Source organism: Lampetra fluviatilis, chromosome 43 (genome assembly GCF_964198595.1).
Source record: "Lampetra fluviatilis chromosome 43, kcLamFluv1.1, whole genome shotgun sequence".
NCBI classification, from domain to species: domain Eukaryota; kingdom Metazoa; phylum Chordata; class Hyperoartia; order Petromyzontiformes; family Petromyzontidae; genus Lampetra; species Lampetra fluviatilis.
This window is the reverse complement of record NC_136317.1, coordinates 4,068,298-4,080,797: the sequence shown is the minus strand read 5'-3', so window position 1 is coordinate 4,080,797 and position 12,500 is coordinate 4,068,298. Positions and strand designations below refer to the sequence as shown.

General features: G+C 50.2%; 1 non-coding gene across 1 annotated transcript; it reads right to left on the bottom strand.

The window, feature by feature from the left end:
* Positions 1-2,594: 2,594 nt before the first annotated feature.
* Positions 2,595-2,699, bottom strand: LOC144947131 (U6 spliceosomal RNA). Its single transcript, XR_013639990.1, has one exon. It is a non-coding gene; the product is annotated as a U6 spliceosomal RNA (small nuclear RNA).
* Between the last annotated feature and the right edge of the window lie 9,801 nt (positions 2,700-12,500).

Genomic DNA, 12,500 nt, shown 5'->3' with positions numbered 1-12,500 from the left:
CATCGTGCGCGCCGCCAACCGGCGCGGAAATGCATCGTCGACACGCGGGGCTCTAGTTCGCTGCGGGCAAAACGTCTCCGGCGGGGCGGGCAGTGCCCGCGTGCCAGGGAGGCGACGCACAAAGACTTCGCTTTGTTCATCAGCCGCCCACAAACAGCCCCCACCGCCGCCGCCGCCGCCACGGATATGAAAATTGCAGTTTGCGTTTGCTGCTTCAGCGAGTCGAGATGGATAGAGAAGGGGTGCTGGGGAACGACAAAAAAAATGAATGAACGAGGTGCTGTTGATTTTGCCGACACTGTAACGACGGCTGGAGCAGAGAGAGAGAGAGGGAGAGAAAGCGAAAGACAGGAGTCCAACACACACAGGTGTCATGCAGACAGGACACGTGTCACGCGCACACGTGTTAAGCACATACACGTGTCAAACAGAAAGCGAGAAAGAACGAGAGAGAGAGAGAGAAAACGAGAGAGAGATTTTTGACTTTTAAACAACTTTTATTGCCGCCAGCAGCAACAGCACTGGAGGCTATTCCGATTCGAAATACACAAAGCCACAAGCAGCAAAAAACACAAATAACAACACGAGCGCTGTGGCGCTAAATGCGCCGCGCACAACACAAAAAAGCCACGTGGTGGTGGTGGTCGTCGCGTACACCACAGTGACGAGCGAGCGCTTCAGAAGGTGAACACGAGGGTGCCGTCCACGCTGATACAGAGAGGGGCTTGTCCGGCTCCCCAGCGTTCGAAGAAGACGTGCACATCACCGGCATGTGTGTGGTACATGGCGTGCTCCAGCCGGAGCCGCGCCTTGAGCAGGCCCCTGAACACTGGAAGCACAGAGCAGCCGTCAGTGTCACCTTCCAGCAGCTTTTTCCTCGTTCTGTACACTGTCATCTTTGCCTGAGCACAAGCGAAGTTGGCGAGGTCATGGCGCTTGTTAGCCAGGTAAGGCACCCCATATATGAAGCTGCTGTTGTAGAAGGGCACCCCCAGTTTCCTTAAGATGTCCCCCAAAAGGCGGAACATTGGTTTGTGCCGCTGGCAGCGTAAGTACCGGTGGGGCAGATCCTCCCTGGCACCGCAGGAAATGCACAAGTCTGTTACCCCTGGAGAGATTCGACTGAGCCATACGGCCGATGGCAACGTGCAGTGTGCCAACCTCCACTGGAGGTCACCGCAGCGTTTGGCTACGGGGGAGACTTGTACATTTGTTTCCACTGGGGGGCGGCCGCAGTGAGGGGAGAGAAATGGTCTCTCTATTTTGTGTCCGGTAGGTCGGCCAGGTCCCGGGAATGCAGCGCCTTGACACAGCACGTGTAGAGCGCCTTGACACGGCACGTGTAGAGCGCCTTGACACAGCACGTGTAGAGCGCCTTGACACAGCACGTGTAGAGCGCCTTGACACAGCCACGTGTAGAGCGCCTTGACGCAGCACGTGTAGAGCGCCTTGACACAGCACGTGTAGAGCGCCTTGACACAGCACGTGTAGAGCGCCTTGACACAGCACGTGTAGAGCGCCTTGACACAGCACGTGCAGAGCGCCTTGACACAGCACGTGTAGAGCGCCTTGACACAGCACGTGTAGAGCGCCTTGACACAGCACGTGTAGGGCGCCTTGACACAGCACGTGTAGAGCGCCTTGACACAGCACGTGTAGAGCGCCTTGACACAGCCACGTGTAGAGCGCCTTGACACAGCACGTGTAGAGCGCCTTGACACAGCACGTGTAGAGCGCCTTGACGCAGCACGTGTAGAGCGCCTTGACACAGCACGTGTAGAGCGCCTTGACACAGCACGTGTAGAGCGCCTTGACACAGCACGTGTAGAGCGCCTTGACACAGCCACGTGTAGAGCGCCTTGACGCAGCACGTGTAGAGCGCCTTGACACAGCACGTGTAGAGCGCCTTGACACAGCACGTGTAGAGCGCCTTGACACAGCCACGTGTAGAGCGCCTTGACACAGCACGTGTAGAGCGCCTTGACACAGCACGTGTAGAGCGCCTTGACACAGCCACGTGTAGAGGCGCTGTGTTCGGGGCACTCTTCAGGGGCACGTTCCTGCAGCCTCGGAGCTTCAGTAGCTTGTCGGAGTCACTGTGGCCAGGGGGCTGCGCGCAGGAGAAGCACAACTCCGGGAAGGAGGAGGAGGGGTGGGGGAGGAACGCCACCGTCCCCCGGCACCTCCAGCTTCAGACGCAGCTCCTTCATGGCACAGAGCACGTCCCGCAGCTGGAGTTCCGCCATGTGGCGCGGCTGACCCACGCCGTGCCGGCCTTCAAGGAGCAGTGGGCGATGGAGGAGGCCGTGTGCTCGGTGGCAGATGACGGGGAGCTCTGCATGCTGATGTGAGCTACCCGTCAGAGGCCGTCGGACTGCGAGAAGGGCTGCGTGCAGAACGAGAGAGTGAGCGGGAGAGTGAGCGAGAGAGTGACCGAGAGAGTGAGCGATAGGTGGGGGTTTTACATAAAGCTAAGTTTAAAAAATACGAAATGATGAACGAAGCAAAGTGCCGAATACACCGAGCATCTTCTTGTTTCCACTGATCGTAAAAAAAACGAAAGAATAGAGAGAGAACGATAGAAAGATATATATAGAGAGAGAGAACGCTTCAGGAATGTGCGTGTCATCCTTGCGCAGGAGCCATGCTAATCTTCTCTGTATCGTTCCAATTTTAGTACATGTCCTGCCGGAGCAAGCGCCAATTGAAGGGTAACAAACATCGTTTAGAACGAATTACATTGCTCCTCTCCAACCTCCTTGAACCCTCCGAGAAGGAGACGGCCACTTATGTGGTACGCATGTTTCAAGTTTCAAGTTTCATTTATTAGGTATAGCCCTGTGAGCCATTCGGCTCTTGAATCGGGTGCAACCGCAACAAACAAAAAAACAAAAAACATGAACAAGAAAACATCTTAAAGTGACTATGTGCAAACAGAAAATCCAAGAAAATACGGCAAAATGTTGCAGAAAAAGCACCGTACACCAACACTGTGTGTATGTGGAGTATGACGGACAAGAACAGGAGAATTAAAAGTGTGCGGTTGTTTGGAAAGACGGAAGGAACCGGAAAGAGAGGATGTCCAAACAGAGAATTGTTTAACGACGACGTGAAGAGATGATTGGTGCCAGAAAGATGTGGCCACGACTTGAACAGATTGGCACAAGACGGAGAGGAAAGTGGAAAACACGTGACGATATGTGCAGTGGACACCCAAGGGCTAACTGCCCATAGATCGTGATGGTGATGATGAGCCCTCACCCCTCCACGAAACAAGGAAATAACGTATCGCTGCTTATCAGCAATACAGTTGTGTGCAATTGCTTTTTTTTTATGAATGCGGCGTTCACAATGAGACCGCGCGTTAAGATTCTGTACGATACCACGCAGTGCGGAATCACGTGACGTCTGAGACCGCATCTTGATATGGGCCGCGCAGAAACCGGGCACGGGCATGCTTATTCTTTAGGCGCAGACAGCCAGACACATGCAGAGGAGAAGAGAAAACTCCTGCGATTTGCCTTCAACAGCACGGTGGCTAGGAGATGTTAACTACCTCGCCTGGTTTACAGGAGGTCGTGGGTTCAATCCCGACCCTGACGCCTGCTGCTGTATATTTGGAGTTTGGGTGTCTCTCTCTCTCATCATCATCACGGTTGCTAGGAGACGTTAACTACCTCGCCTTGTATACAGGAGGTCGTAGGTTCGATCCCGACCCTGACGCCTGCTGCTGTATATTTGGAGTTTGGGTGTCTCTCTCTCTCTCATCATCATCACGGTTGCTAGGAGATGTCAACTACCTCGCCTGGTGTACAGGAGGTCGTGGGTTCGATCCCCACACTGACGATGCCTGCCCTATATTTGGACTTTGCGTGTTTCTCTCATCACCATCACGGTGGCAGGAGATGTCAACTACCTCGCCTTGTATACAGGAGGTCGTGGGTTCGATCCCCACCCTGACGCCTGCTGCTGTATATTTGGAGTTTGCGTGTCTCTCTCTCTCATCATCATCACGGTTGCTAGTAGATGTTAACTACCTCGCCTGGTGTACAGGAGGTCGTGGGTTCGATCCCGACCATGACGCCTGCTGCTGTATATGTGGAGTTTGCGTGTCTCTCTCTCTCATCATCATCACGGTTGCTAGGAGATGTCAACAACCTCGCCTGGTGTACAGGAGGTCGTGGGTTCGATCCCCACCCTGACGATGCCTGCCCTATATTTGGACTTTGCGTGTTTCTCTCATCACCATCACGGTGGCAGGAGATGTCAACTACCTCGCCTTGTATACAGGAGGTCGTGGGTTCGATCCCCACCCTGACGCCTGCTGCTGTATATTTGGAGTTTGCGTGTCTCTCTCTCTCATCATCATCACGGTTGCTAGGAGATGTTAACTACCTCGCCTGGTGTACAGGAGGTCGTGGGTTCGATCCCGACCATGACGCCTGCTGCTGTATATGTGGAGTTTGCGTGTCTCTCTCTCATCATCACGGTAGCAGGAGATGTCAACTACCTCGCCTGGTATACAGGAGGTCGTGGGTTCGATCCCCACCCTGACGTTGCCTGCTGTATATTTGAAGTTTGCGTGTCTTTCTCTCTCTCATAATCATCACGGTTGCTAGGAGATGTTAACTACCTCGCCTTGTGTACAGGAGGTCGTGGGTTCGATTCCCACCCTGACGATGCCTGCTGTATATTTGAAGTTTGCATGTTCTTCCCGTGGACTTTTTTTTCCTCCGGATCCTCCGGGTTTTCCTCGCCACATTTAGAAACACGCGTTTAGAGTATGCGGTTGCTATAAATGTCCACATGACAAGCCACTTCGTTGAGCTATCATTTATGGCCAGGTCGCCTCTGAACAAAAGAGCTGTGGGCTTTACCTGGTGAAATAAAATTTTTAAAAAGTAACCCGTAAAAACAAAGTTTTTCACTATAAATCCTTTATATGCGTGGCATCGGTTTTATTTTATTATTCATTTCTGTTTTTCTTGAGTAAGAGTTTCATTTTTATCACATTGGTATTTTAAATTAAATATGAAAATTTTGTTTTCCTAAAAAGTGTAAAATTTTGGAAAGAAATTTTCACGAAAATAAATTGGCACGCACAACGAGTCTGTGTGCAAAATGTCAGCTCGATTGGATCACGGGAAGTGGGTTAAAAAACGACCGAAAGATTTGCACGGTCCTAAGTAAGCAAGCGAACTTAATATAAAGGATTTAAAAAGTATTTCAATTTATCAATTTATAACATTTTTGACATGCGTTTTTCTGAATTTTTTTGTTGTTATTCTGTCTCTCACTGTTCAAATAAACCTACCATTAAAATTATAGACTGATCATTTCTTTATCAGTGGGCAAACGTACAAAATCAGCAGGGGATCAAATACTTTTTTCCCTCACTGTATGAATGTTTTATTTTTAATATATATACTGTCTTTACATAAGAGGATGTACGATATCTTTACGGACGCTCTGTGATGCATTTTGTTGTGCGTATGCAGATATCTCATCCGGACATTTCCCTTGAGGTGGAACCGCTCATTGTTAAAGGATGTCCGGGGTTAGGAGTGTTTCAGAGAATATTCGTAAAAGCCAAATGCGCACCAGCATTAGCCGACACGCAGCATTGAAGCTTCTCCCACAAGGCTCTGTGAATGATGATGAAGATGATAGTACTGCATTACATCGTAATGCGATGCTTTCCAGTTGGCTGTCATCGGGCGTAATAATAATTATTAATATTACGATCATTGTGGTGGATTCCTGAAAACACTGGTGTTATGTAACTGTTACATGAGTGAATTTGCAGATGCTTATAGCCTGTACAGTACAATGCGCCAGCCCTTCGTCAATCTACTGCTGAATGAGGGCCTTTGCATGACCTACCTTCACCACGCAGGTCACTGTGGTGTGGTGAAGGCCGGGAGCATAGGAGTACGGTCCAACTTTTGAGCCTGGGTAGCATAACCGAAGCACAACCCAGGCTCAACATCTGCTTAGATTCTGAGATTGGGGGTGCATTCCGATGTGGGTCATCGGGTTATCGATGGGCGTATCGTGAGATTTTTATAAAATATTTTTATTGCAAAAATGAGCAATTGTTACGCGGCTGATGTGATTGCATACACAGCAGTGGTTAACTACACGGAGCGGTGGCGCAGTGGTTAGCGCACTCTGCAATGAACTCTACGGACTTGAACTCCATTCCTGGCCACGGCTGGCATCAGTGGCGAGTGATATCCGAAGCTGACCAAGCGTGGTGAACTACGGTCAAACAACCCCCAACATCTGACACGATGCGGGGACTTGCTTCGTCCAGCAGTGGATTGAAAATTAACCGTAGGTTAATTGCGTCCGAATGGAAAGCCAAGGCCACTTATTGGTGCTGTATTGTTGCAAACGTGCGCCTGATTGTAACCATCTTATTTGTCCTGATGGTTAATCTCACGGCGCAATCAATCGTCCGAATTTCGCTAAAAAAATTGTCAGTTCCCGGAAGCCCCAGGCAGGCGTGAGCCTGGCGCATGCGTCTGCGGGTGATCTGGCAGGCGGCTTGACGAAAGGGGGGGCGAGTCGTACGTGCACAATTACTCGGGAGAGCAGAGCGAGGAGGAGGGGGGGGAGACAGAGAAAGAAAGCGAGACGCAGATGCGGGGAATGCCGCAAATTTCTGAGATCGGAGCGCGGAGATTGGTAAACTAGCCGTTGCATCGCGCGCGGGGCAGTGGAAACTGACAGAGCCGGGGGCGAACAGAGCGCCGCTTATCGAAGATGACAAAACGTTCGGCAACGTCAAACTCACAGCGACCACAAATATGCGAGAGAGAGAGAGAACGAGCGAGCGAGCGAAAGAGAGAGAGAGATCAAGATGCTCAAAACGGAGCCCGATTGCCTGCACCGGGTGCGACAGAAGGAAGGAAGGAGGACTGCGCCGCGACTGATTCTTCGCGTTCTTTGCAGGCCTCCAACTCGGTCCAATCAGAGCAGTGGGGGGGGGCTGCCGTGGCGGCCGTGGTGGTGGTGGCGGTGGGCACTTTGATGAGTCCCAGTGTGGTTAAAAATAGAGGCATTGCAAGCCGGCCGGCGGGCGGGCGGGCGCGCGCAACGCACGGAGTTCGGTTCACGCAATGTTAATCATCAGGTGTGGTGGGTGGCGGGGAGGGGCGAAGGTTGCATGCCTGACGCTTTGACATTTCTTAAAATTCGCACGCCGTGAGCTCGCTGAACCACTCGCTCGTAACGTGACGCCCCGAGCCAGCGCACCCCGCCGGTCGGTGCCAGACAGACAGCCCGCAGGCGAGCGAGTTGCGTCGACCCGCGGAATCGACGATAAAGGCGACGCTCCTCGTGCGTGAGTGGCGTGTGTCTGTGTGTGTGTCTGTGTGTGTCCAGATCTGGACAACGTCCCATCGGTGAGCTCCTCCGGCAGGCAAGGTTGCGTTGGCTGGGTCATGTAGCCCGCATGCCCAGCCACCGCATGCCCAGACAACTTTTGTTCGGCCGGATCGAGGGGGCTAAACGGGCGCGGCACGGGCTAGAGGAGAGATGGAGTGATGTGGTACAGGAGGACGTGGAGCTGAGTGGACTTGCCGATGACTGGTACCAGCGGTGTCAAGATCGGCCTCAGTGGAGGAGGCTCGTGAAGGACGCTACTGGGCAGTTGGAGGCAGTCGCCCTCCAACAACAACGGAGGGCGGAGGAGCGACGCTCACAACAACGAGCGGAGCGCCGGGTGGCTAAATCACAGCAAGTTGGCACAGCAGGGGGCACAGGTGGTGCATCAGCCAGTCATCTCAGTCGTCTCAGTCAGTCGACCCGTGGCACCTGGGTCTGCCCCGTGACCTCCTGCTAGCGGGCGTTCGACACTTCACGTGGCCTCAAGGTGCACATAGCCTGGCACAAGCGTCGTGGTGACGTCACCGCCACTTAGTGGCGAATGGCGGTTGTTGTTGTTGTCTATGTGTGTGTCTGTGTGTGTGTGTCTGTGTGTGTGTGTGTCTGTGCCAGTGGGGAGCGGTGGTGTGGCGGTTAGCGCTACGCTGCGCAATGAACCCGGCGTCCCGAGTTCGATTCCCGCTCGCGGCACAACGCCAGTGACCATTATCTGTACCGGTCGTGGCCCTCCCCGAGGTCGACTCGGCCTCAAATGAGTACCTGGTGCGGTGTGTAAACATCGCCACTGGGGAGACAAAGGCGGCCGGGCGGGTTGGTGGCCACCCAACCCCCTTGTGTGCCGTGCCGGCCTTCATAGGTGCTCGCCAACAGCACTTGCCCCAACAGTATGTCGAGGCTATACGGGGGATCTTTGTCTTAGTTCGTGCCAGCATTCTCCCGGGGAGCGCAGAGGGAACGCGACGGATGGAGGAGGGGGTGGTGACGTCATGACCGAGACCGTACGGGGGGCGGGGGGAGTGCAGTAGTCCGCCCTGGTTAATACTGCGGTGCATATTAACCACGTGATGTGGACGTGCTGCTAACAAGTGTAGGCCAGCGATTGTTTTCCCGTCAACGTTTTTCCCGAATGTGAAGAACAAAATGACACCGCAAATTACGTGCCTTGGGAAACGCGTAGAAATAGCGTTTCCAGGATAACGAAGCGTCATAATAAGGATGATTAGGGGATACTTCAACACCCACTCGCTTGAAGATTATTTTTTTTTATTTGGGCTGATAAAACCCCGGTCACGTGCAACGAAAACAAAGAGCAGTCTGAGATCATGCTGCGTCGTGCCGGCAATGCCACAGTTCATCCCAACATATCTGATGTTACTCTTTGGTTCTTTCGGTAAAGTCACGTAGAAAGAAAAAATAAATTAAATAATAGCATACGACGTTTCGATTGCAACACAAGCAATCACCATCAGGTACAAATGAAAGAGAAAACAAACCTAGTAAACTTAGAAATATAATGCAATACAACACAGAGAGTCGGCTAACATAACAGTCAAAACCCTACCTGGTTGATTACGTTCTTCCAAAGATTGCTACATTTGAGAGAGAGACAAAACACAGACACGGAGACACACAGACAGAGACACAAGCAGAGAGAGACACACACACACAGAGACACGCACATAGGCACACATAGGCACACATAGGCATATCTGATGTTATATTTTTTTCCAGATTTGAAGTTTTCGTGACTGCAAGGATTCATATTCCTTGTTTTTTTCGGTAAAGTCACGTATGTAAAAAATGTAAACAAACATTTGTTTTTGCCGTAATACCAAACGACAACTACCGTTTATCTGTTTCGCACGACTATGTGACCTAACCTATTGTTTTTATTTGGGGCCCATCGCCACATAAATAACCTCTTGTTGCAACAGCTCTCTCGCTGGTTCAGCAGTTCCACTGCTGGATTATTATTCTCTGCCCGAGGACGACCGCTTGGCTTGTGTTGCGATCGAAACGTCGTGAAAAAAATATGTTTTGCTTTATTATATTTTTTCACCTACGTGACTTTACCGAAAGAACCAAAGAGTATGGATCCCTGCAGTCACGAAAGCTTCAAATCAAGAGTAACCTAACCCGTTACGGAAATATTGTAACAACAACAAAAAAAAACACAAAGTTAAATGCGCGGCCCTGCAATTGCTTCCCCACACCACTGCTGCTAATACAAAAGGGGCCGTGCAATAGGGGAAGCGCTCGCAGAACGCCTGCAGATGATGGCTTTGGCCTACTCGTCCACCCTAGAAGAGAAGGGCTCACCCACACTTCATCCCACCACACGTAAAACAATTTTTGTGCAATCCTGACCAGCCACGAGAAGTACATGTTCAAACGACACTTAAGAACGGCAGTGCAATTTGCATCGATACAATTCATCGATGCAATTCTTAAATGTAATTCATGGTGCAATTCATCGATGCAATTCATCGATTAAATTCACTGATGAAATTCATTGATGCAATTCATGTATGCAATTCATCGATGTAATGAATCGATGCAAATAATCAATGCAATTCATCAATGCCTCGAAGCTTGTGGCTTGGCTCTCCAACACACCGGTGTGCTGTACTAGTATACTACACTATACAATACACTACATTATACACTACACTACTATACACTACACACTAGTGCTGTACTAGTGACGAATTGGCCACGTTCTGTTTACGTGACAACCCTTACTAGTTGGCTGTGTCGGGTGGTGGCGGGTTTTAACGACACATTTATATATTTACGCGATCTAATAAAAAAAAACACTCTATTATGCATCGATGCTTTATTTCAAACTTGGTTGAGATCCCATCGCGACACAGCACGAGCCTGGCTCTTTGTTTTATGTCAGGGCCAGAAAAAACCTGAACGCGTTCGTCAATAACACCGCGTCCTGAAAACGAATGCGTTTTTAACAGGCGACGTTTCGAGCAATGGCCCTTCTTCACTTGCACATTGGAGAGGGTCACGCTACCTCTCTTGCCTCTCTGTATTATATCGGGTTTTACTTTTTAAGGCCGCAGTGTTATTTATGAATGTGTTCAGTTTGTTGTTCTTGTTGTTAATTGTTGTTAATGATTGTTGTTGTGAATTGTGCGTGTGCACCACTACCACCGCAGATGCATCGGCAGCAACAGCAGCAGCAGCGTCACCAAATAATGAATGTAAAACAAGAACGTATAGCATGACGAGCATACATTTACAGTCGTTCTAGAGGCCATCAAATAAAGCGCGTGGATATGGAAGAACAAGATGCAATCGACCTTACCAATTGAAACGCGCGGAGATTTAAAAAAAAAACAAATTGAATGTAATAGATTAAGTATGGAGGTGCGAATCGAATGTTCAACAAGCGAGACTGAGCCGAAGAGAAAACAAAACAATATGTTACATGGAGGAGAAGAATATATATCATGATGATAATCAGCAGCAGCAGCAGTGGGAATTAACGCTGGATGCCTGGATATGAACATTGGAGATTTTACAATGAGCATCATTTAACATTTTACAATTAACATTATTGAACATTTTACAATAAACATCATTGAACATTTTTAATTAACATCACAGAACATTTTACAATAACAGTAAATCTGAAAGATTCAATAGAAAAATTGTTCAGCTCATGATTATTAATGAGGGGGGGAGGGGGGTTGTCCCATGTGGAGTGACGTCACCCGCTAATGGTTATTGGGGAGGGGTGCGGCATGTGGAGTGCACGACCTTCTTGTGCGTTCGTGTACATTTCCACGCGGGCATGAATATTAATGAAGGGGGGGGGGGCTCTTTTGCAGTGACGTCACGCACGGATGTAGCACTGTGCTGCATATATTTATTTTTTACCGTCACTTTCTGTAAAGAAACATCATTTTTGAAGCGACTTTGCGCAATGAATTATTCAATTCAGCTCGACATTCCTCTGCGTTAGTGTCAAAATCCACCCACTCATGAATATTAATGAGGGGGTGGAGTGACGTCACGCGGTGGGTGGGCCTCACGTGGAGTGACGTCACGCGGTGGGTGGGCCTCACGTGGAGTGACGTCACGCGGTGGGTGGGCCTCACGTGGAGTGACGTCACGCGGTGGGTGGGCCTCACGTGGAGTGACGTCACGCGCGGGACGGACAGACATTTCTGGTGGGATGAAAGTAGGTAATGAACATGATTGAACATTTTACAATGATGACCATCATTTAACATAATAGAGATGGTTTGGGGTTTTTTTGGGGTTAAATCGCGTAAATATATAAATGTGTCGTTAAACCCGCCACCACCCGACACAGCCAACTAGTAAGGGTTGTCACATGTTCACATGTTCTGTTGTCACATGTTCTGTTCTGTTCACGTGACAACCCTTACTAGTTGGCTGTGTCGGGTGGTGGCGGGTTTAACGACACATTTATATATTTACGCGATTTAACTCCCCCAAAAAACCCCTCGATATGGAGATGAGCCGAGCGAGGAGCGCTTCTGCACCGCGCATTGACGAAGACCCAACCCGCCCATCTCAGGGCCAGCGCACCGGTGTTTTGGAGAACAAATCCACAACGTTCACAATCTGAGTACGACGTTTCGCCAGTAATTACAACCGGCATGATCAGTAATCACAACTAGCACCGCGCCTATTGAGTGGCACACTTGAGCACATCGAGTGAGAATGGTGCAAGGTGACTTTCTTGGTCGGTGTTGTGTCGATAATGTACGCACTCGATTAACGGTATAGCAATTCACTGATTAACTTCGGTTTTCTCGTTCACAAAACATTGGATTATGTGTGTGTGTGTGTTTAATTGTTAGCGCTACGCTGCGCTACGAACCCGGCGAAACGAGTTCGATTCCCGCTCACGGCCAACGCCGGTTGGCCGGTCCTGGGCCTCCTCTAGGTCGACTCAGCCTCAAATTAGTACCTGGTGCGGTGTGTAAACATCACCACTGGGGAGACAAAGACGGCCCGGGCGTGGTGTTGACCACTCACCCCCCTCGTGTGCCGTTCCGGCCTTCATAGGTGCTCGCTAACAGCACTTGCCCCAACAGTCTGTTAAGGCTATACGGGGGATC